The sequence below is a fragment of the Pristiophorus japonicus genome, chromosome 14, assembly GCF_044704955.1.
Source record: "Pristiophorus japonicus isolate sPriJap1 chromosome 14, sPriJap1.hap1, whole genome shotgun sequence".
Classification (NCBI taxonomy): Eukaryota; Metazoa; Chordata; class Chondrichthyes; family Pristiophoridae; genus Pristiophorus; species Pristiophorus japonicus.
The window spans coordinates 8,673,281-8,694,855 of record NC_091990.1 but is presented as its reverse complement, the minus strand read 5'-3'; the positions used below and the strand labels follow the sequence as shown (position 1 = coordinate 8,694,855).

Genomic DNA, 21,575 nt, shown 5'->3' with positions numbered 1-21,575 from the left:
CTGTGAAATCTACTCCAGCCCCACAACGCCCAGCGAAACTCTCCATCCTCTCACTCTGTGGCCTTTTGAGCACTTGCTCTTCAATTAGAGCTCCCTGCTCGAAGTACTGAGTTGGCTATGTAGCGCTTTGCGATGAGTGATGCTATACAAAAGCAAGTTTGCTCTCTTTCTATACAGGGTCAAAATTCTGACCAGCAAAATGAATGTGCAAATGCCTAACACACTCTGACTAGCTTCTCATGTGCACTGTTTTTACGCAGATGTTGGCCCATAAAATAGTCCACACAGAAATATAATAGAGGTATGTTAAGCATTCGGATTCTAATTTCCACCCATATACAGAGCTCCTGACAGTACCCGGGAACACAAGGCCTCAACACTCCTCCATTATAGCAAACGAGATTGGCCTCAATTTCAAATAAAAAGATCGCTGTGCAGAGACACGGCGAGTCAGTGATGAAAGTTCTGGGATGTCTTAATGGCAGATATCCTGCTTTGGGTTATTACCAGATTTCCCTTCTAACCACCCCAATAAATCAGCCTGTACTTCTCCAGTTACTGCAAGATAACTTGGCCAAAAACATTTCTGCCAAATAATTTAAAATTATTTCATTGTCCAACACATTCTTCATAGACCCTGGATATTGAAACAATGCCACCCGCCATGATCTGTCGAGCATTGACCACTGGTGAATTAGGATTTGTGTATATTTTTAAAGGACAGAATTTATTTCCCCTCTGGCACTTTTTTTTCCAACGATTTCCTTATTTCCTGAAAATTGGGAGAAGTTAAATCCTTCCGACCAATCAGCGGCAGGCACAACCAAGACAAAGTGGAATGTAAAAAAAAGCAGAAAAATGTTGTTTATATTCTTAAGTTAAATTTTAGTTTGCAAGTGCACAAAGTAAGTAAATGTTTGCTATCCTGTGATGCGAGAATCCAGATGCTATCCAGACTGACACTCATCAAACTCTAGAACTACTGCGAGCCACTGTGCAAATGGTGACATCTGGAAGCTGCTCAACATCATTCACCACATCAATTTTCATTGAATTTCTTTTCCTTGTAAACAGGGCTGAGTGGCCCTAATCTTTCCAGCCCTGTCTGCGTTAGGATACGGCTGTGTCTCCATCGAAATGATTGATCCCTAAAGCCTGCAAGATCGGCACAACATCTGCTGAAATGCCATATTTTAACATTGATCAACCTGTTCGGTTCCAGTCAACTTTGGAAAATTCAGCCAGAAAACAAGTGACCCTGGTGTGATGTAACATGGGAAACATTTGTCGAACATAAGAACATAAGAATTAGGAGCAGGAGTAGGCCATTCGGCCCCTCGAGTCTGCTCCGCCATTCAATAAGATCATGACTGATCTTAGATATGTGAAGAGAAAAAGATTTCTATAGATATGTGATGAGAAAAGGATTAGTGAAGACAAACGTAGGTCCCTTGCAGTCGGATTCAGGTGAATTAATAATGGGGAACAAAGAAATGGCAGACCAATTGAACAAATACTTTGGTTCTGTCTTCACGAAGGAAGACACAAATAACCTTCCGGAAGTACTAGGGACCGAGGGTCTAGTGAGAAGGAGGAACTGAAGGATATCCTTATTAGGCGGGAAATTGTGTTAGGGAAATTGATGGGATGGAAGGCTGATAAATCCCTGGGGCCTGATAGTCTGCATCCCAGAATACTTAAGGAAGTGGCCCTAGAAATAGTGGATGCATTGGTGATTATTTTCCAACAGTCTATCAACTCTGGATCAGTTCCTATGGACTGGAGGGTAGCTAATGTAACACCACTTTTTAAAAAGGGAGGGAGAGAAAGCGGGTAATTATAGACCGGTTAGCCTGACATCAGTGGTGGGGAAAATGTTGGAATCAATTACTAAGAATGAAATAGCAGCGCATTTGGAAAGCAGTGACAGGATCGGTCCAAGTCAGCATGGATTTATGAAAGGGAAATCATGATTGACAAATCTTCTGGAATTTTTTGAGGATGTAACTAGTAGAGTGGACAAGGGAGAACCAGTGGTTGTGGTGTATTTGGACTTTTAAAAGGCTTTTGACAAGGTCCCACACAAGAGATTGGTGTGCAAAATCAAAGCACATGGTATTGGGGGTAATGTACTGACGTGGATAGAGAACTGGTTGGCAGACAGGAAGCAGAGAGTCGGGATAAACGGGTCCTTTTCAGAATGGCAGGTACTGACTAGTGGAGTGCCGCAGGGCTCAGTGCTGGGACCCCAGCTCTTTACAATATACATCAATGATTTGGATGAAGGAATTGAGTGTAATATCTCCAAGTTTGCAGATGACACTAAATCGGGTGGCAGTGTGAGCTGTGAGGGGGATGCTAGGAGGCTGCAGGGTGACTTGGACAGGTTAGGTGCGTGGGCAAATGCATGGCAGATACAGTATAATGTGGATAAATGTGAGGTTATCCACTTTGGGGGCAAAAACGCAAAGACAGAATATTATCTAAATGGCGGCAGACTAGGAAAAGGAGAGGTGCAACGAGACCTGGGTGTCATGGTTCATCAGTCACTGAAAGTTGGCATACAGGTACAGCAGGTGGTGATGAAGGCAAATGGTATGTTTGGGGATTTGAGTATAGGAGCAGGGAGGTCTTACTGCAGTTGTACAGGGCCTTGGTGAGGCCTCACCTGGAATATTGTGTACAGTTTTGGTCTCCTAATCTGAGGAAGGACGTTCTTGCTATTGAGGGATTGCAGCGAAGGTTCACCAGACTGATTCCCGGGATGGCGGGACTGACATATGAGGAGAGATTGGATCAACTGGGCCTTTATACATTGGTGTTTAGAAGGATGAGAGGGGATCTCATAGAAACATGCAAGATTCTGATGGGACGGGACAGGTTAGATGCGGGTAGAATGTTCCCGATGTTGGGGAAGTCCAGAACCAGGGGACACAGTCTGAGGATAAGGGGTAGGCCATTTAGGACCGAGATGAGGAGAAACTTCTTCACTCAGAGAGTTGTTAACCTGTGGAGTTAGATATGGCCCTTACGGCTAAGGGGATCAAGGGGTATGGAGAGAAAGCAGGAAAGGAGTACTGAGGGAATGATCAGCCATGATCTTATTGAATGGTGGTGCAGGCTCGAAGGGCCGAATGGCCTACTCCTGCACCTATTTTCCATGTTTCTATGACCTCAACTCCACTTTCTCGCCTGATCCCCATATCCTTTGATTCCCCGAGAGTCAAAGGATATGGGGATCAGGCGAGAAAGACAGACAATTCAAAAGATTCACCACCCTCTGAGTGAAGGCATTTCTCCTTATCTCCATCCTAAATGGCCGACTCCTTATTCTGAAACACTTCCCACAATTTCATTAACTCTTTCAAACGCGCATTCGCTCGGGAAATGTTTCATTTACTGAAAGAGGAATGATGGAACAATCGAGGGGCCGCGGAGTGTTCGGTGGGGCCGCTGGTCCTACAGTGTGACGGAGTGATCGGTGGGGCCAGGGGTCTTACAGTGTGATGGAGTGATCGGTGGGGCCAGGGGTCTTACAGTGTGACGGAGTGATCGGTGGGGCCGCTGGTCTTACAGAGTGACGGAGTGATCGGTGGGGCCGCTGGTCTTACAGTGTGACGGAGTGATCGGTGGGGCCAGGGGTCCTACAGTGTGACGGAGTGATCGGTGGGGCCGCTGGTCTTACAGAGTGACGGAGTGATCGGTGGGGCCACGGGTCTTACAGTGTGACGGAGTGATCGGTGGGGCCAGGGGTCTTACAGTGTGACGGAGTGATCGGTGGGGCCGGGGGTCTTACAGTGTGATGGATTGATCGGTGGGGGCTACGGGCCCTACAGAGTGACGGAGTGATCGGTGGGGCCACGGGCCCTACAGAGTGACGGAGTGATCGGTGGGGCTGCTGGTCTTACAGAGTGACGGAGTGATCGGTGGGGCCAGGGGTCTTACAGAGTGACGGAGTGATCGGTGGGGCCAGGGGTCTTACAGAGTGACGGAGTGATCGGTGGGGCCACGGGTCTTACAGAGTGACGGAGTGATCGGTGGGGCCAGGGGTCTTACAGTGTGATGGAGCGATCGGTGGGGCCAGGGGTCTTACAGAGTGACGGAGTGATCGGTGGGGGCTATGGGCCCTACAGAGTGACGGAGTGATCGGTGGGGCCACGGGCCCTACAGAGTGACGGAGTGATCGGTGGGGCCACGGGTCTTACAGAGTGACGGAGTGATCGGTGGGGCCAGGGGTCTTACAGAGTGACGGAGTGATCGGTGGGGCCAGGGGTCTTACAGTGTGATGGAGTGATCGGTGGGGCCACGGGTCTTACAGAGTGACGGAGTGATCGGTGGGGCCACGGGTCTTACAGTGTGATGGAGCGATCGGTGGGGCCAGGGGTCTTACAGAGTGACGGAGTGATCGGTGGGGGCTATGGGCCCTACAGAGTGACGGAGTGATCGGTGGGGCTACGGGCCCTACAGAGTGACGGAGTGATCGGTGGGGCCAGGGGTCTTACAGAGTGACGGAGTGATCGGTGGGGCCACGGGTCTTACAGTGTGATGGAGTGATCGGTGGGCCGGCTGGTCTTACAGAGTGACAGAGTGATCGGTGGGGCCACGGGTCTTACAGAGTGACGGAGTGATCGGTGGGGCCACGGGTCTTACAGAGTGATGGAGTGATCGGTGGGGCCAGGCATCTTACAGAGTGACGGAGTGATCGGTGGGGCCAGGGGTCTTACAGAGTGATGGAGTGATCGGTGGGGCCACGGGTCTTACAGTGTGACAGAGTGATCGGTGGGGCCAGGGGTCTTACAGAGTGACGGAGTGATCGGTGGGGCCAGGGGTCTTACAGAGTGACGGAGTGATCGGTGGACCACGGGTCTTACAGTGTGACGGAGCGATCGGTGGGGCCAGGGGTCTTACAGAGTGACGGAGTGATCGGTGGGGCCACGGGTCTTACAGTGTGACGGAGTGATCGGTGGGGCCAGGGGTCTTACAGTGTGACGGAGTGATCGGTGGGGCCGCTGGTCTTACAGAGTGACGGAGTGATCGGTGGGGCCAGGGGTCTTACAGAGTGACGGAGTGATCGGTGGACCACGGGTCTTACAGTGTGACGGAGCGATCGGTGGGGCCAGGGGTCTTACAGTGTGACGGAGTGATCGGTGGGGCCACGGGTCTTACAGTGTGATGGAGTGATCGGTGGGGCCGCTGGTCTTACAGAGTGACAGAGTGATCGGTGGGGCCACGGGTCTTACAGAGTGACGGAGTGATCGGTGGGGCCACGGGTCTTACAGAGTGACGGAGTGATCGGTGGGGCCACGGGTCTTACAGAGTGACGGAGTGATCGGTGGGGCCAGGGGTCTTACAGAGTGACGGAGTGATCGGTGGGGCCACGGGTCTTACAGAGTGATGGAGTGATCGGTGGGGCCACGGGCCCTACAGAGTGACGGAGTGATCGGTGGGGCCAGGGATCTTACAGAGTGACGGAGTGATCGGTGGGGCCAGGGGTCTTACAGAGTGATGGAGTGATCGGTGGGGCCACGGGCCCTACAGAGTGACGGAGTGATCGGTGGGGCCAGGGATCTTACAGAGTGACGGAGTGATCGGTGGGGCCACGGGTCTTACAGAGTGACGGAGTGATCGGTGGGGCCACGGGTCTTACAGAGTGATGGAGTGATCGGTGGGGCCAGGGGTCCTACAGTGTGACGGAGTGATCGGTGGGGCTGCTGGTCTTACAGAGTGACGGAGTGATCGGTGGGGCCACGGGTCTTACAGAGTGATGGAGTGATCGGTGGGGCCAGGGATCTTACAGAGTGACGGAGTGATCGGTGGGGCCAGGGGTCTTACAGAGTGATGGAGTGATCGGTGGGGCCACGGGTCTTACAGAGTGACGGAGTGATCGGTGGGGCCAGGGGTCTTACAGAGTGATGGAGTGATCGGTGGGGCCAGGGGTCTTACAGTGTGACGGAGTGATCGGTGGGGCCAGGGGTCTTACAGTGTGATGGAGTGATCGGTGGGGCCGCTGGTCCTACAGTGTGACGGAGTGATCGGTGGGGCCAGGGGTCTTACAGTGTGACGGAGCGATCGGTGGGGCCAGGGGTCTTACAGAGTGACGGAGTGATCGGTGGGGCCGCTGGTCCTACAGTGTGACGGAGTGATCGGTGGGGCCAGGGGTCTTACAGTGTGATGGAGCGATCGGTGGGGCCACGGGTCTTACAGTGTGATGGAGGCGGAGCCTGCAGGCTGAAACAATAAGTCATTCACTAATAAGAGTTTGAGTATCTCTGGTCCCGCTCTAGAAAGTTCATCTGGTTGTTATGTATTTTTTTAAGTTTACATCCTCTCCAGTCTTCTGCTCTCCTCTCCAGAAGGTTGAAAACTCGGCTGCCCCATGTCCTAACTCACACCAAGTCCCACTCACCCACCATCCCCTGTGTTCGCTGACCTACATTGGCTCCTAGTTAAGCAACGCTTTGATTTCAAAATTCTCATTTTTGTTTTGAAATCCCTCCATGGCCCTCGCCCCTCCCTATCTCTGTAACCTCTTTCAGCTCCACAATCCCCCGCCCCCACCCCGAGATGTCTGCGTTCCTCTAATTCTGCCCACTTGAGCATCCCTGATTATAATCGCTCAACCATCGGTGGCCGTGCCTTTTGTTTCCTGGGCCCCAAGCTCTGGAATTCCCTCCCAAAACCTCTCCGCCTCTTTCCTCCTTCAAGACGCTCCTTAAAACCTATCTCTTTGACCCAGCTTTTGGTCACCTGCCCTAATATCTCCTTATGCAGCTCGGTGCCAAATTGTTTGTCTCATAATACACCCGTGAAGCGCCTTGGGATGTTTTACAATGTTAAAGGCGCTATATAAATGTTATTGTTGTTGTTGTTGAAAGCACTAACTCTGCACACCCTCCTCGTCTACGTCAACCAATGGCCAGCCTTCATATGTAAACAGTTCATAGGTGGTCGGGGTGGGCATTCAAGTCTGAATGAATAACAGCTTCTTAAAATACAGGCAGACACTTGTGTCTATGTTATGATTTCAGTCTGGAGGCTGGATAGAACCAGGAGTTAAAGTGGCTCAATCGCTGCCTGGCCATTTTCGCCAGTTTGTGGGGAGGTTAAATTCAATGGCCTGCTCTCTCTGTATTGCTGAGTTTGAGGAGTTTAACAGAGCAACTTCCCACTGCATGACATTTGCTGCAGACCTTTTGGCTAAGATCATGCGTAACTGACCTGACAGGGGAGTAACCACCATGACCCCAGGGTGGTTCTCCCTGGATCAGGAAGGTATATGCTTGCTTTTTTTGGAAACAGGAGGTGGGTGGGGTGGCTTGACCCATCCACCTCCACGGAGGTGTGTGGGGGGCCTGACCCATTCACCTCCATGGCACGAACCTGGTATTGCAGTACTTCCAGGAACGGTGCAGTGGCTCTAGGCCTTTTGGCTAAGAGCATTGGCGCAGAGTGATCCTTGAATGGGCCCAAGGTGACCTCTGGCGTTTGTGATTTGACAAAGAATTGGAACGATTGGCTACGAATTTCAAAAAAAAAAAAAAAAAAATTTGCTGCAGAGGCTTCGAGTGCCGGGGTGTTGAAAGGACTGTAGTGGCCGGTGATCCTGATGCTGCAGTGACTATGGAGGCAGCCTGTTGTGCTTCTGTTCTCAGCAACAGGAAACCCTGGCAACGCGGCATCACTCGAGATATTTAAACTTTCTCCGAGGGACTTATATTCCCCACGTAGTTCGGTTTAAAAAGTTACGTTGACCTTAGTCCTGCCTGTAATGAGGCACACTTGGGAAACAGATCCCAACAGTAATAAGTACTGCATTTTAAACACATTTCTTTTCTAAACTGCCTCGCTCTTTATCCCCAGTCCCGTGTCCGGCCCTATTTCTCTCCTGCTTTGCTGATGGCACTGACACAGGCTGGGTGCAGGCCCACCTGGTGCCATTCGCCCAACGCAATGGTTGTCCTTCACGAATGAGCCCAAATAGTGATGCTATTTGCCCGTTGCTGCGACTGTAACCCACCTGCCCCTGTCCTCCGTCTGATACCCAGAAACATCAGCTTTCCAGGGGGGTCAGTGGATAGGGATGGGGGTGGGGGAGCAGGAGCTTCAGGCTTACACCCTCAGTGAGGCCTACTGAACCTCCTTCACCAATGCCGTGCCCAAGATGGCACTTTGGGTTCTGCGGCAGGTTGGTGCTGGTGTTGCCCGGCACAGGGTCCTCGCGCGTGGCAGATGAGGAGGAATTTCTTCTCTCAGAGGGTTGTAGATCTGTGGAATTCTCTGCCCCAGAGAGCTGTGAAAGCTGGGCCATTGAATATATTTAAGGCACTGACACAGGCTGGGTGCAGGCCCACCTGGTGCCATTCGCCCAACGCAATGGTTGTCCTTCACGAATGAGCCCAAATAGTGATGCTATTTGCCCGTTGATGCGGAGATAGACAGATTTTTGAGTGATAAGGGAGTCAAGGGTTATGGGGAGCGGGCGGGGAAGTGGAGCTGAATCGATGACCAGATCAGCCATGATCTTATTGAATGGCGGAGCAGGCTCGAGGGGCCAAATGGCCGACTCCTGCTCCTATTTCTTATGTTCCTATTAATCTCCAGGGCACAGCTAGGAGAAAAATCGTCATGCCATTCAAAGAATTGTGGATCTTTCTCACTTTCTTTGAACACATGCGTTTATTAGTTATAAAAATATTGGAGATGGGGAGGGGGTGGGTGGAGAGAGCGGGGGCAGGCGGGGAGGTGGTGAGGAGAGCGGGGGAGGGCAGGCGGAGGGGGGATGGGTGGGGGGGTGAGGAGAGCGGGAGGAGTGGGTGGGAATGGTGTTTGGGGGTGTTGGAGGGGTGCGTGGGGGGGGGCAGGCGGAGCGGGGGGGGGGGTGGATGGAGGGCTGGGGAGAGTTGTGTGGTTGGAGTGGTGGGGAGAGCTGGAGGTGGGAGGTGGGTGGAGAGGTGGGAGGGCTAATTGGGGCGGTGGAGGACAGGGGGAGGAGAGGAGGGGCAGGCGGTGGGGGTAGGGGGTTGTGGGAGGGGTGTTTGGGGGGAGAGGGGGGGGCTGGCGGTTGGGGAGGGGTCTTTGCAGGCGGGAGGGGTGTTTGGGGGCGGTGGAGGAGGTGTGGGTGGAGAGGTGGGAGGGGTGTTTGGGGGCGGTGGAGGAGGTGAGGAGGGGTGGGTGGAGAGGTGGGAGGGGTGTTTGGGGGCGGTGGAGGAGGTGAGGAGGGGTGGGTGGAGAGGTGGGAGGGGTGTTTGGAGGCGGTGGAGGAGGTGAGGAGGGGTGGGTGGAGAGGTGGGAGGGGTGTTTGGAGGCGGTGGAGGAGATGAGGAGGGGTGGGTGGAGAGGTGGGAGGGGTGTTTGGGGGCAGTGGAGGAGGTGAGGAGAGGGGGGGGGCTGGCGGTTGGGGAGGGGTGTTTGGGTGTGGTGGAGGGGGGGTTGCGGGAGGGGTGTTTGGGGGCGGTGGAGGGGGAGGGGGGCAGTTGGGCAGGGTGGGGAACACTGTTTAACCCGGTGGGGCGGTTGGAGGCGAGGTCATGCGATGAACCCCCTCCCCCAGGAATGGGTGGGAGAGGAGTTGCTCACCCTGAGCACATGTCACCGCGTGGAGTCACTGCGGGTCTCTGTGACAGGGGAGGGGAAAGGGAGGAGACGGGCGCTACCTTCCCATCCAGCCTCTCCATTTTACCTTTTTCCAAAAAGAGGCGGCACTAATTATTAAGGAGGCAATGAATGTGCTTCTGGGCAGAGCCGCTGGAAGTGAGAATGTTGCTGTATCTCCGCCCGGCCGGCCGGCCTCACAAAGGCTGTGAGCCAGAGACTGTCTCTGTCTCCGACTCCGGCACAGTTACACACCGCTCACTCGGCTCAGCCCCAGTTTTCAGGGTGTCGAGAAAAACAAGACTGATGGGGTTTCGTTACGTAAATAGTCGGAATTAATTGTGTGTGGTTTTAAATGAGTAACTATTTTATAAAATATAATTGAGACTATTTATCTTTTCTTCTCCAGGCGGGTTTATATTAGGAGTCATGTCACAGACTGTAAGACACGCAATTCCAACAACTTGAATTCATATAGCGCCTTTTAGTGTCGTTAAACGTCTCAAGGGCTTCACAGCAGTGCTACCAAACTAAATTTCACACCGAATCACACAGGGAGATCCTGGGGCAGGTGAGCAAAAGCTTGGACAAAGAGATAGGTTTTAAGGAGGCCCTTACGGGAGGAGGGAGAGGCGGAGAGGTTTCGGGAGGGGATTCCAGACCTTCGGGCTCAGGCAGCTGAAGGCACAATTCTCCCCCGTTGTCGGTGATGGTGAAAGTAAAACTGGCACCGCCACAGATCGATCTTTCGGTGAGCCACATTCTCATATCCCGCGATTTAATGGTAAGGTTATTTTCAGAAGTCATGGCACCATGAACACAGGCTCGTATCGCCCCGGCCAAGCTGTCTTTTGTAGTCGGGAGGGTGGCCAGATAGCCAAGATCACTCACCCACCGGCTTCCCCACCCCGACACAGAAAATTAGATGCAATTCCAGAATTTGATTCCCAAAACACTTGGTAAAATTCCTGGAATCTCATGCAACAAAAACAGAATTTGATTTATTCGATCATTTTAGACCAATGCCCCTAGATATAATTGTGGAATGTGATCCGTGCAATTCGGGTAAAAATCCTGGAATTCCATGAACTTTAAAATAAAAACATAGGTGTAGGCCATACAGCCTCTCGAGCCTGCTCTGCCGTTTAATACGATCTTGGCTGATCCGATCATGGACTCAGGTCCACTTCCTGAACGGTCCCCATAACCTCTTACTCTCTTTATCGGTTAAGAAACTGTCTATCTCTGTCTTAAATTTATTCAATGTCCCGATTTCCACAGCTCTCTGAGGCAGCAAATTCCACAGATTTATAACCCTCTGAGAAAAGAAATTCCCCCTCATCTCAGTTTCAAATGGGCGGCCCCTTATTCTAAGATTATGCCCCCTAGTTCGAGTCTCCCCTATCAGTGGAAATATCTTCTCTGCATCCACCTTGTCAAGACCCTGATAATCTTGTATGTTTCGATAAGATCATCTCTCATTCTTCTGAATTCCAATGAGTAGAGGCCCAACCTACACAATGTTTTCTCATGTCAACCCCCCTCATCTCCGGAATCAACCTAGTGATCCTTCTCTGAACTGCCTCCAAATTAAGTATATCCTTTTGTAAATATGGAAACCAAAACTGCACGCAGTATTCCAGGTGTGGTCTCACCAATACCCTGTATAACTGTAGCAAGACTTCCCTGTTTTTATACTCTATCCCCTTTGCAATAAAGGCCAAGATTCCATTGGCCTTCCTGATCACTTGCTGTACCTGCATACTAACCTTTTGTGTTTCTTGCACCAGGACCCCCAGGTCCCGCTGTACTGCAGCACTTTGCAATTTTTCTTCATTTAAATAATAACTTGCTATTCGATTTTTTACTGCCAAAGTGCATGATCTCACACTTTGCAACATTATATTCCATCTGCCAAATTTTGGCCCACTCACTTTTACATGTTTTTTGTGTCCTCCTCACACAATGCTTTTCCTCCCATCTTTGTATCGTCAGCAAACTTGGCTACGTTACACTCAGTCCCTTCATCCAAGTCGGTAATATAGATTGTAAATAGTTGGGGTCCCAGCACTGATCCCTGCGACACCCCACTAGTTACTGATTGCAACTCGAGAATGAACTCTCTGTGTACTGTTAGTTAGCCAATCCACTATCCATGCTAATATATTACCCCCGACCCTGTGAACTTTTATCTTGTGCAGTAACCTTTTATGTGGCACTTCGTCAAATGCCTTCTGGAAGTCCAAATACACCACATCCACTGGTTCCCCTTTATCCACCCTGCTCATTACAACTATTTTGAGTTGCACCTGTAAATGAAATGTAATACAAGTGCCCCCTTATTAAACGGGCACTAAACCGACAAATACACAAATTAAACTTTAGATGTTACGTGGTTCAAATTAAAATTTGGTTGCTGGGGCTGATGATACACTCCACCTCTCGCCCTGTTCGTTACATCCTCAAAGAATTCCAGCAAATTTGTCAAACATGACTTCCCTTTCATAAATCCATGCTGGCTCTGCCTGACTGAATTATGCTTTTCCAAATGTCCTGCTACTGCTTCTTTAATAATGGACTCCAACATTTTCCCAACCACAGATGTTAGGCTAACTGGTCTATAATTTCCTGCTTTTTGTCTGCCTCCTTTTTTAAATAGGGGTGTTACATTTGCAGTTTTCCAATCTGATGGGACCTCTCCAGAATCCAGGGAATTTTGGTAAATTACAACCAATGCATCCACTATCCCTGCCGCTACTTCTCTTAAGACCCTAGAATGCAAGCCATCAGGTCCAGGAGATTTATTCACATTTAGTCCCATTATCTTACTGAGTACCACCTCTTTAGTGATTGTAATTGTGTTAAGTTCCTCTCCCCCATAACCCCTTGGCTATTCGCTGTTGGGATATTTTTAAGTGTCCGCTACCATAAAGATTGATACAACATATTTGTTCAGAGTTTCTGCCATCTCCATGTTCCCCATTACTAATTCCCCGGTCTCATCCTCTAAGGGACCAACATTTACTTTAGCCACTCTTTTCCTTTTTATATACCTGTAGAAACTCTTGCTATCTGTTTTTATATTTCGTGCCAGTTTACTTTCATAGTCTATCTTCCCTTTCTTAATCATTTTTTTAGTCATTCTTTGCTGGCTTTTAAAAACTTCCCAATCTTCTGTCCTCCCACTAGTTTTGGCCACTTTGTATGCCCTTGTTTTTAATTGGATACCATCCTTTATTTCTTTAGTTATTCACGGATGGCTATCTTTTCTTTTACACCCTTTCCTCCTTACTGGAATATATTTTTCTTGAGAGTTATGTTTGAACTATGAAGGCAAGATTGGCCCTGAAGATGACCTGCTTCCAGTTCTCTCCAAGCGACAGAACAGCTATTGGAAGGTGCTTTAGGGGCCTCTCGTACAAGTCAACTGTCTGCACATTGCACGGGCATCAGGAACTTGGAAAGGAGGAGGCCATTCTGCCCCTCCAGCCTATTCCGCCATTCAATTAGATCTTGGCTGACCTGTATCTCAACTCCAGCTACCCGGCTTGGCTCCGTAAGCGTTAGTATTTCAGATCTGTGGCTAGTTCCCCGATCAGCTGCTCACAGAGGCCATTGGCCGGGAAATCGAGGGCTTCCAACAATGATGGAACTGGGCGAGCACCATCAAAGGAGCAGTTCCGTGTTGCCAACTCCCTGCACTCCCAAGCTCACACCATGAGGCACCTTGGCTACTTCTTCTGTACACACAGAAGTTACAACATGGAAACAGGCCTTTGTCCCCATCGGCATCTACCCTCCACACAAGCAAACTGTTTGCATCGCAGTCACCCTGTGTCAGTATTTCCTGCACTCGGCAATGCACATCATCGATTGTCAGCAGAGCGGGAGAGATAGAAAGGCAGAACATGCACAAACCACACTCGCGTGTACTCTGTATTTCCCCTCCTCGCCCTCGAATGACAGTCGGTAGAAATGCCACAGTAAAGTGTAACTTGTCTTGAGTTTTTGTTACCGAGCTCCTTCTACTTGAAACAGTTCATCAGCAGTTGGGGCTCCTCATGCTGTGTAGACAGCCCCATTCACAATGCAGCTCAGAGCCTGTGGCACTGAGGGCTGCACTATGACACACAGCTCTTTGCCAATCAAATGACAGAGAGTCATATCAAACAGTGTGATTGGCGATCCCAGCATCATAAGACTTGGGCTTGCCCCCTGAAAACGCCACTCTTTGACAGGTTTGTCATGCCCTCCAAGTGCTTTATGTAAATATTCTGCCAGGGCTGAAGGTGACTAAAGAGACATTAGTTGTTTCAAGTTCATTTTATATAGGAACATAAAAAATAGGAGCAGGAGTAGGCCACATGGCCTCTCGAGCCTGCTCCGCCATTTAATACGATCTTGGCTGATCCGATCATGGACTCAGCTCCACTTTCCTGCCCGCTCCCCATAATCCCTTATCAGTTAAGAAACTGTCTATCTCTGTCTTAAATTTATTCAATGTCCCAGCTTCCACAGCTCTCTGAGGCAGCGAATTCCACAGATCCACAATCCTCTGAGAAAATAAATTTCTCCTCATCTCAGTTTTAAATGGGCGACGCCTTATTCTAAGATTATGCCCTCTAGTTCTAGTCTCCCTCATCAGTGAAAACATCCTCTCTGCATCCACCTTGTCAAGCCCCCTCATAATCTCATACATTTCGATAAGATCACCTCTCATTCCTCTGAATTCCAAAGAGTAGAGGCCCAACCTACTCAACCTTTCCTCATAAGTCAACCCCCTCATCCCCGGGATCAACCTAGTGAACCTTCTCTGAACTGCCTCCAAAGCAAGTATATCCTTTTGTAAATCCAGAAACCAAAACTGCACGCAGTATTCCAGGTGTGGCCTCACCAATACCTTGTATGGCTGTAGGAAGACTTCCCTGCTTTTATACTCCATCCCCTTTGCAATAAAGGCCAAGATTCCATTGGCCTTCCTGATCACTTGCTGTACCTGCATACTAACCTTTTGTGTTTCATGCACAAAGACCCCCAGGTCCCGCTGTACTTTTATTGAGCCAATGGTTGGGGTGCTCTGGTTAACCTCAGTACCCAAGGGCTAGGGATGGAGAAAAATAAATTAACTAGACCACCTACTTCAGAACCTAACCCAAGTCCCCTGACATGTGTGGACATCGAGTGGGGAGATGTTCAAGGTCCCTGTGATACCTTCCCATGGTCGAATAGTCCACTGACGCTGAACAATGATTGGTATGTGGATGGGTTACTAAATGATGGCCGGTGACCATGGACCCATAGTGCAACATGTGTCAGGCCTCCAGAACAGGGGAAAATATAAAATAAATTGCTACCGGGTCACAATGATAAATTCAAAGATATCTGCTGTGCACTGCAGCAACTTGCTAAGGCCTCTTCAACAGCACCTTCCAAACCCACAACCTCTACTAACTAGAAGGACAAAGGCAGCAGGTCCATGGGAGCACCATCACCTCCAAGTTCCCCTGCAAATCACACACCATCCTGACTTGGACCTATATCAGGCGAGGACTCGATTGGGTGCACTTTCCAGTAGGAATCGCGTATAGCAAATGGGAGCAGGAACCCGGACAGATTTTTTCCCCTCTTCGTACCGTTCCTGGTCCCAATTCTCACACCCATCCCACAAGGTCCTTTTGTTCCTCTACACTTTTCAGTGTCGTACCATTTAATGTGCATTCCTTTGCCTGTTAGACCTCCCCAAATACATTACCTCACACTTATCTGGATTGAATTCCATTTGCCACTGTTCTGCCCACCTGACCAGTACACAACTAACAGAAAACAGATAGTCGGGATAAATGGGTAATTTTCCGGTTGGCAAACTAGTGGGGTGCCACAGGGATCGGTGCTGGGGCCTCAATTATTTACAATATTAATGACTTGGATGAAGGGACCGAGTGTAATGTTGCCAAGTTTTCTGATGATACAAAGACGGGTGACACAAAAAACCTGCAACGGGATATAGACAGGCTAAATGAGTGGGCCAAAATGTGGCAGATGGAGTATAATGTGGAAAAATGTGAGGTTATCCACTTGGGCAGAAAAAGAAAAGCAAATTATAATTTAAATGGAGAAAAATTGCAAAGTGCTGCAGTACAGAGGGACCTGGGGTCCTTGTGCATGAAACACAAAAAGTTAGTATGCAGATACAGCAAGTAATCAGAAAGGCAAATAGAATGTTGGCCTTTATTGCAAGGGGGATAGAGTATAAAAGCAGAGAAATCCTGCTACAACTCTACAGGGTATTACTAAGGCCACACCTGGAGTATTGCATACAGTTTTGGTCTCCGTATTTAAGGAAGGATATACTTGCTTTGGAGGCTGTTCAGAGAAGGTTCACTAGGATGATTCTGGAGATGAGGGGGTTGACTTATGAAGATAGGTTAAGTAGGTTGGGCCTATACTCATCGGAGTTCAGAAGAATGAGGTGATCTTATCAAAACATATAAGATAATGAGGGGACTCGACAAAGTGGATGCAGAGACGATATTTCCACATAGGGAAAACTAAAACTAGAGGACACAGTCTCAGAATAAGGGGACACCCATTTAAAACTGAGATGAGAAGGAATTTCTTCTCTCAGAGGGTTGTAAATCTGTGGAACTATCTGCCCCAGAGAGCTGTGGAGACTGGGTCATTGAATATAGTTAAGGCGGAGATAGACAGATTTTTGAGCTATAAGGGAATAAAGGGTTATGGGGAGTGGGTAGGGAAGTGGAGCTGAGTCCATGATCAGATCAGCCATGATCTTATTGAATGGCAGAGCAGGCTCGAGGGGCCAGGTGGCCTACTCCTGCTCCTATTTCTTATGTTCTTATTGATATCTTCCTGCAGTCTGCAGCTTTCTTCTTCATTATCAACCACACAGCCTATTTTAGTGTCATCTGCAAACTTTTTAATCATACTCCTCCAATTCTGCCCCCTTGTGTATCCGTGATTATCTTCACTCCATCACTAGTGGCCGTGCCTTCAGCTTCCTGGGCCCCCAGCTGTGGAACTCCCTCCCTAAACCTCTTCATCTCTCTACCTTTCTCTCATCCTTTAAGACGCTCCTGAAAACCTACCTCTTTGACTGCACTTTTGGTCACCTGTCCCGTTATCTCCTTACGAGGCTCATTGTCAAATTTTGTGTCATAACGCTTCTGTGAAGCGCCTTGGGACGTTTTGCTACATTAAAGGCGCTATATAAATGCAAGTTATTGTTGGGCAGACTGGCAGCTTTTCGGAGACTTGATTTGCGAGTGCCTCACCAGCCACAAGAGGATTGTAACAAAGCAGCCAAATAATAAAATGCCCTGTTCAGCAGCTGCGCAATGCCTTTAAGAAAATGACAACTTGCATTGTTACCTTCTGAGCTATTTTAAAATGGAATATTAGTTCTTCAAAAAACATTTTACTCGGCCCTTGGGAGAGATACTGTCGCTACCAGAGCAAAGTGCACCATCAGCACAGGTTTCAAGTGAAAAGAATTGGTTGTCACTACCAAGTGAACACATCAAATCATTCACTCTATTCATAACCGATGGCTTGAACCAAGTCCATTCCTCCGCTGGTTTACAGCTCAGGGATCAACATTACACAAGCAGTTCTTCCCTGGTGTTTAACCATGTGGTTATTTAGCTACGTGTATTGCTTGGCCGCCCCTATGCTGTGGATTGCTTTGTGGTTTCATGGAACATTGTCCAGCTCCGCATGTAACTGGCGATGCAATGCAGCAACTAAAACAAACCAAGTGGCTCAGTTGCCGGGCCCAGAATGGAGTGATGTAGATCATGGTGGTCCAGGGCTGATTCCCATGCTTTCTGCTGTTAGTAGGAATCAGTGTCCCTGGGCTAGAGGAAAAAAATAACCAATCCAGGCCTTTTCTTCCTGTTCACTTTCCAGCGATACTTGCTGGAAGGGGCATGTTTGTGCACGCTTAGTGCCAGTACGATCAGGCGATGCCTCATACAGTTCAATAGCTTGCTAATACTCCAGGCACAATAATGAAGAATAGCATTTTGGGTGAGGCACTGGAGGGATGCAATTATTTATGCAGGACAGAATATGTACTAGCTCTTTTATTTCACATGTTGAGAGAAATTTGTAAAAATGTATAGGAATCTAATATTGCAATGTTACCAGAATCAGAATATATCACTACTTGATACAGAATATATGCTTTCATTTTGTTGAATATACCGGTCTATGTTTTCACACTCAGAATCATACACGCAATGTAATGAACGTGAATAAACATAACTATAGGCCCATGGTGATCAGTTTGCCCCAGGCCCATCTGGCCCTGCCTCCGACATTGCAACGCTCCCTCAGTACTGCTCCTCCGACAGTGCAGCATTCACTCAGTGCTGCCCCTCCGACAGTGCAGCGCTCCCTCAGTACTGCCCCTCCGACAAGTGCAACATTCCCTCAGTACTGCCCCTCCGACAGTGCAGCATTCCCTCAGTACTGCCCCTCCGACAGTGCAACATTCCCTCAGTACTGCCCCTCCGACAAGTGCAGCGTTCCCTCAGTACTGCCCCTCCGACAGTGCAGCATTCCCTCAGTACTGCCCCTCCGACAGTGCAACATTCCCTCAGTACTGCCCCTCCGACAGTGCAGCATTCCCTCAGTACTGCCCCTCCGACAGTGCAACATTCCCTCAGTACTGCCCCTCCGACAAGTGCAGCGTTCCCTCAGTACTGCCCCTCCGACAGTGCAGCATTCCCTCAGCACTGCCCCTCCGACAGTGCAGCGTTCCCTCAGTACTGCCCCCCCTCAGTACTGCCCCTCCGACAGTGCCGCATTCCCTCAGTACTGCCCCTCCGACAGTGCAGCATTCCCTCAGTACTGCCCCTCCGACAGTGCGGCATTCCCTCAGTACTGCCCCTCCGACAGTGCAGCATTCCCTCAGTACTGCCCCTCCGACAGTGCGGCATTCCCTCAGTACTGCCCCTCCGACAGTGCGGCACTCCCTCAGTACTGCACTGTCAGCCTAGAGTGGGATTTGAACCCACGACCTTCTAACCCAGAGGCGAGTGTGCTGCCCACTGAGCCACGACTGACACTAAGACATTCAGCCAACATTTCCTGCTCCTGAAGTAATTCAGAATTTCGTCGTCAATGCCGTTTAGGTCAGGGGTCAGACTGTGGGCTGATTCCATTCTTTTGTCATCATGAACAAGATATACAGGTACCCAATACAAGACGGCACATGCAGCCTCTGCAGTGAATCATTCCCCGCCGGTGCACTGCGGATATTGCTGTGTCTGCTGTGAGTGGGACTCGGTGGTTCGCGCAGCTTGTCTGTGTCACAAACAAGGCAGGTTACTGGGAACAACATGACTTTGCTCCGGTGGCCCAGTTCCTGTGGCCGTGTGGGAAATGTGGATCCCAGTTCCCCCCTGAGCCACTGCAGCATTGCACCAATAGCCGGCACAGCGCCTGTGCAAACACTGTCTCCAGGCAATGAGATCCAGGGTGGGACATGCACTGGGCTGATCGGTCTCACAACTCTCTCTCTCTCTCTCTGCCAGTAAATGCACTCCAAGTCAGAATTAGTTGTGATGAACATTGCCGAGTCAGGGCTGTGTGTGTGTGGGGGGGCAGCACAGGGGCTTTGCGCTCGCATTATTCCTGCATAGTCTTGTTCCCGGAAATCTTATCTATTGTGATAGTAAGTTCTCCTGGATAATCAAATGACATTTCGAGAGTGGGACACCTGACACCGGCCCTGTAACAAGGTTATTCACATCCATTGCTGATCTGAAACTGCGGAGAAAGAGACATCCGATGGAATCACTTGTGCAGACTGCCGCAGGAAGAGGATATGCTCCAGCTCACAGAGTCTCACACACTCCGTGCGAGCCCCACAATACTGCGCACACCCGCTGTACACTGACTGGCTGTCGGCACCGGCTCTCGGAACCTCTGCCGGATTCAGAGTCACTGGGACAGTGTTCGCAGCAAAACTCCACCACAGGCATCCCCCACCCCACGCCCAACAGGGTCCCAGTCCCCGTCCCCCCCAACAGAGAGACACAACCCTCCCCCCTCCCTCCACTACAGAGACACAACTCCCCCCCCCAACACAGAGACACAACTCCCCCCCAACACAGGGTCCCAACACCCCCACAGAGACACAACTCTCTCCTCCTCAACACAGAGACACAACTCCCCCCCCCCCAACACAGAGACACAACTCTCTCCTCCCCAACACAGAGACACAACTCTCTCCTCCTCAACACAGAGACACAACTCCCCCCCCCCCAACACAGAGACACAACTCTCTCCTCCCCAACACAGAGACACAACTCTCCCCCCCCGCAACACAGAGACACAACTCTCCCCCCCCGCAACACAGAGACACAACTCTCTCCTCCCCAACACAGAGACACAACTCTCCCCCCCCCGCAACACAGAGACACAACTCTCCCCCCCCCCCGCAACACAGAGACACAACTCTTTTCCCCCCCAACGCAGAGACACAACTCTCCCCCCCAACACAGAGACACAACTCTCCCCCCCCCAACACAGAGACCAAACTCTCCCCCCCCCCAACACAGAGACACAACTCTTCCCCCCCAACACAGAGACCAAACTCTCCCCCCCCAACACAGAGACACAACTCTCCCCCACCCCCAACAGATACACAACCCTCCCCCCTCCCTCCACTAGAGACACAACTCCCCCCCCCCCAACACAGAGACACAACTCCCCCCCCCAACACACAGACACAACTCCCCCCCAACACAGGGTCCCAACCCCCCCCAACACAGACCCCTTCCCACAGAGACACATCTCTCCCCCCCCCCCCCCCACTAACACCAACCTGCCCACATTCCACTCTCACTTCTGCCCTTTACACCAGGAGTTTGTTGTGGACTGTCCGGGCCGCTGTTGCTACAATCGGTGTAACCAGGGGCCGAGAGCTGCCAATCCTCCCTCCAACCTGTGGGCCCGGGGCCGCGATCATCGCTCCCAGCAGCTGCTGGCCTTGCCCGGACCCACCGCGCACAGGCAAGGGGGCTCCTCTCTCCTTCCCGCAATCTCTCCTTCCCGCAATCCCCCCCTCTCTCCTTCCCGCATTCCTCTCCTTCCCTCAATCTCTCTCCTTCCCACACTCCCCCTTTCTCCTTCCCGCAATCTCTCTCCTTCCCACACTCCCCCTTTCTCCTTCCCGCAATCTCTCTCCTTCCCACACTCCCCCTTTCTCCTTCCCGCAATCTCTCTCCTTCCCACACTCCCTCTTTCTCCTTCCCGCAATCTCTATCTTTCCCAAACTCCCTCTCTTTCTCCTTCCCTCCCTCTCTCTCTCTCCTTCCCGCACTCCATCTCTCCTCTGTCTCGCATGCCCTCTCTCACTCCTCTGTCCCGCATTCCCTCTCTCTCTGTGTCCCGCACACTCTCCCTCCCTCTCTGCACCCCCAGTGCCCAGACACACACACACAAACACACACAGACCCAGATCCCGCACCCAGAGCCGGCCAGCAGTCAAACCCCGACCCTACCTGTCCATGTGTGGTGCGGCGCTGTGTCCCTGCAGTAAAGTCCGTCCCGCGGTGAGCGTGTCCCGGCCCCCAGCCCCGGCCCGGCTCTCACCATCACATTACCCCCCCCCCACCCCACCCCACAAAACCCCCCCCACCCCCACAATGTGTCCTCTAACAATGAAAGGTGGCTGGCGTGCGAGCCTCCTGCACTGATGTCATTGCCTGCCCATATATGGGCTGGTGGGGGGGGTGGGGGAGGAGGTGGCACCGAACTCTCTCTGGTCCTTCAGTGGGAGCAAGTGGCAGCCTCCAAAACCCAGCAACACCCAGCCTCCAACAGCCAGCCAGCCCCCCGCCCCGCTGCCCGCCCCCTGGCCGCCTCCACCACTCTCAGCCGCTGCTGCAGGAAGCTCTGGGCTGGGGGAGGGGACAGCTACAGGCAACAGTTCTCACGCCATTGTTCCCAAACAC

General features: G+C 50.9%; 1 protein-coding gene across 2 annotated transcripts in view; it reads right to left on the bottom strand.

Annotated features, from left to right (window-relative positions):
- The window catches only part of luzp1 (leucine zipper protein 1), a 175,541-nt gene extending 154,344 nt beyond the window's left edge, over nucleotides 1-21,197 (bottom strand). For both annotated transcript variants that reach the window (XR_011596512.1, XM_070898816.1), the window contains exon 1: nucleotides 21,123-21,197. The gene's annotated coding sequence lies outside the window, so the exon portion shown is untranslated. The remainder of the gene's footprint in view (nucleotides 1-21,122) is intronic.
- Nucleotides 21,198-21,575: the final 378 nt, after the last annotated feature.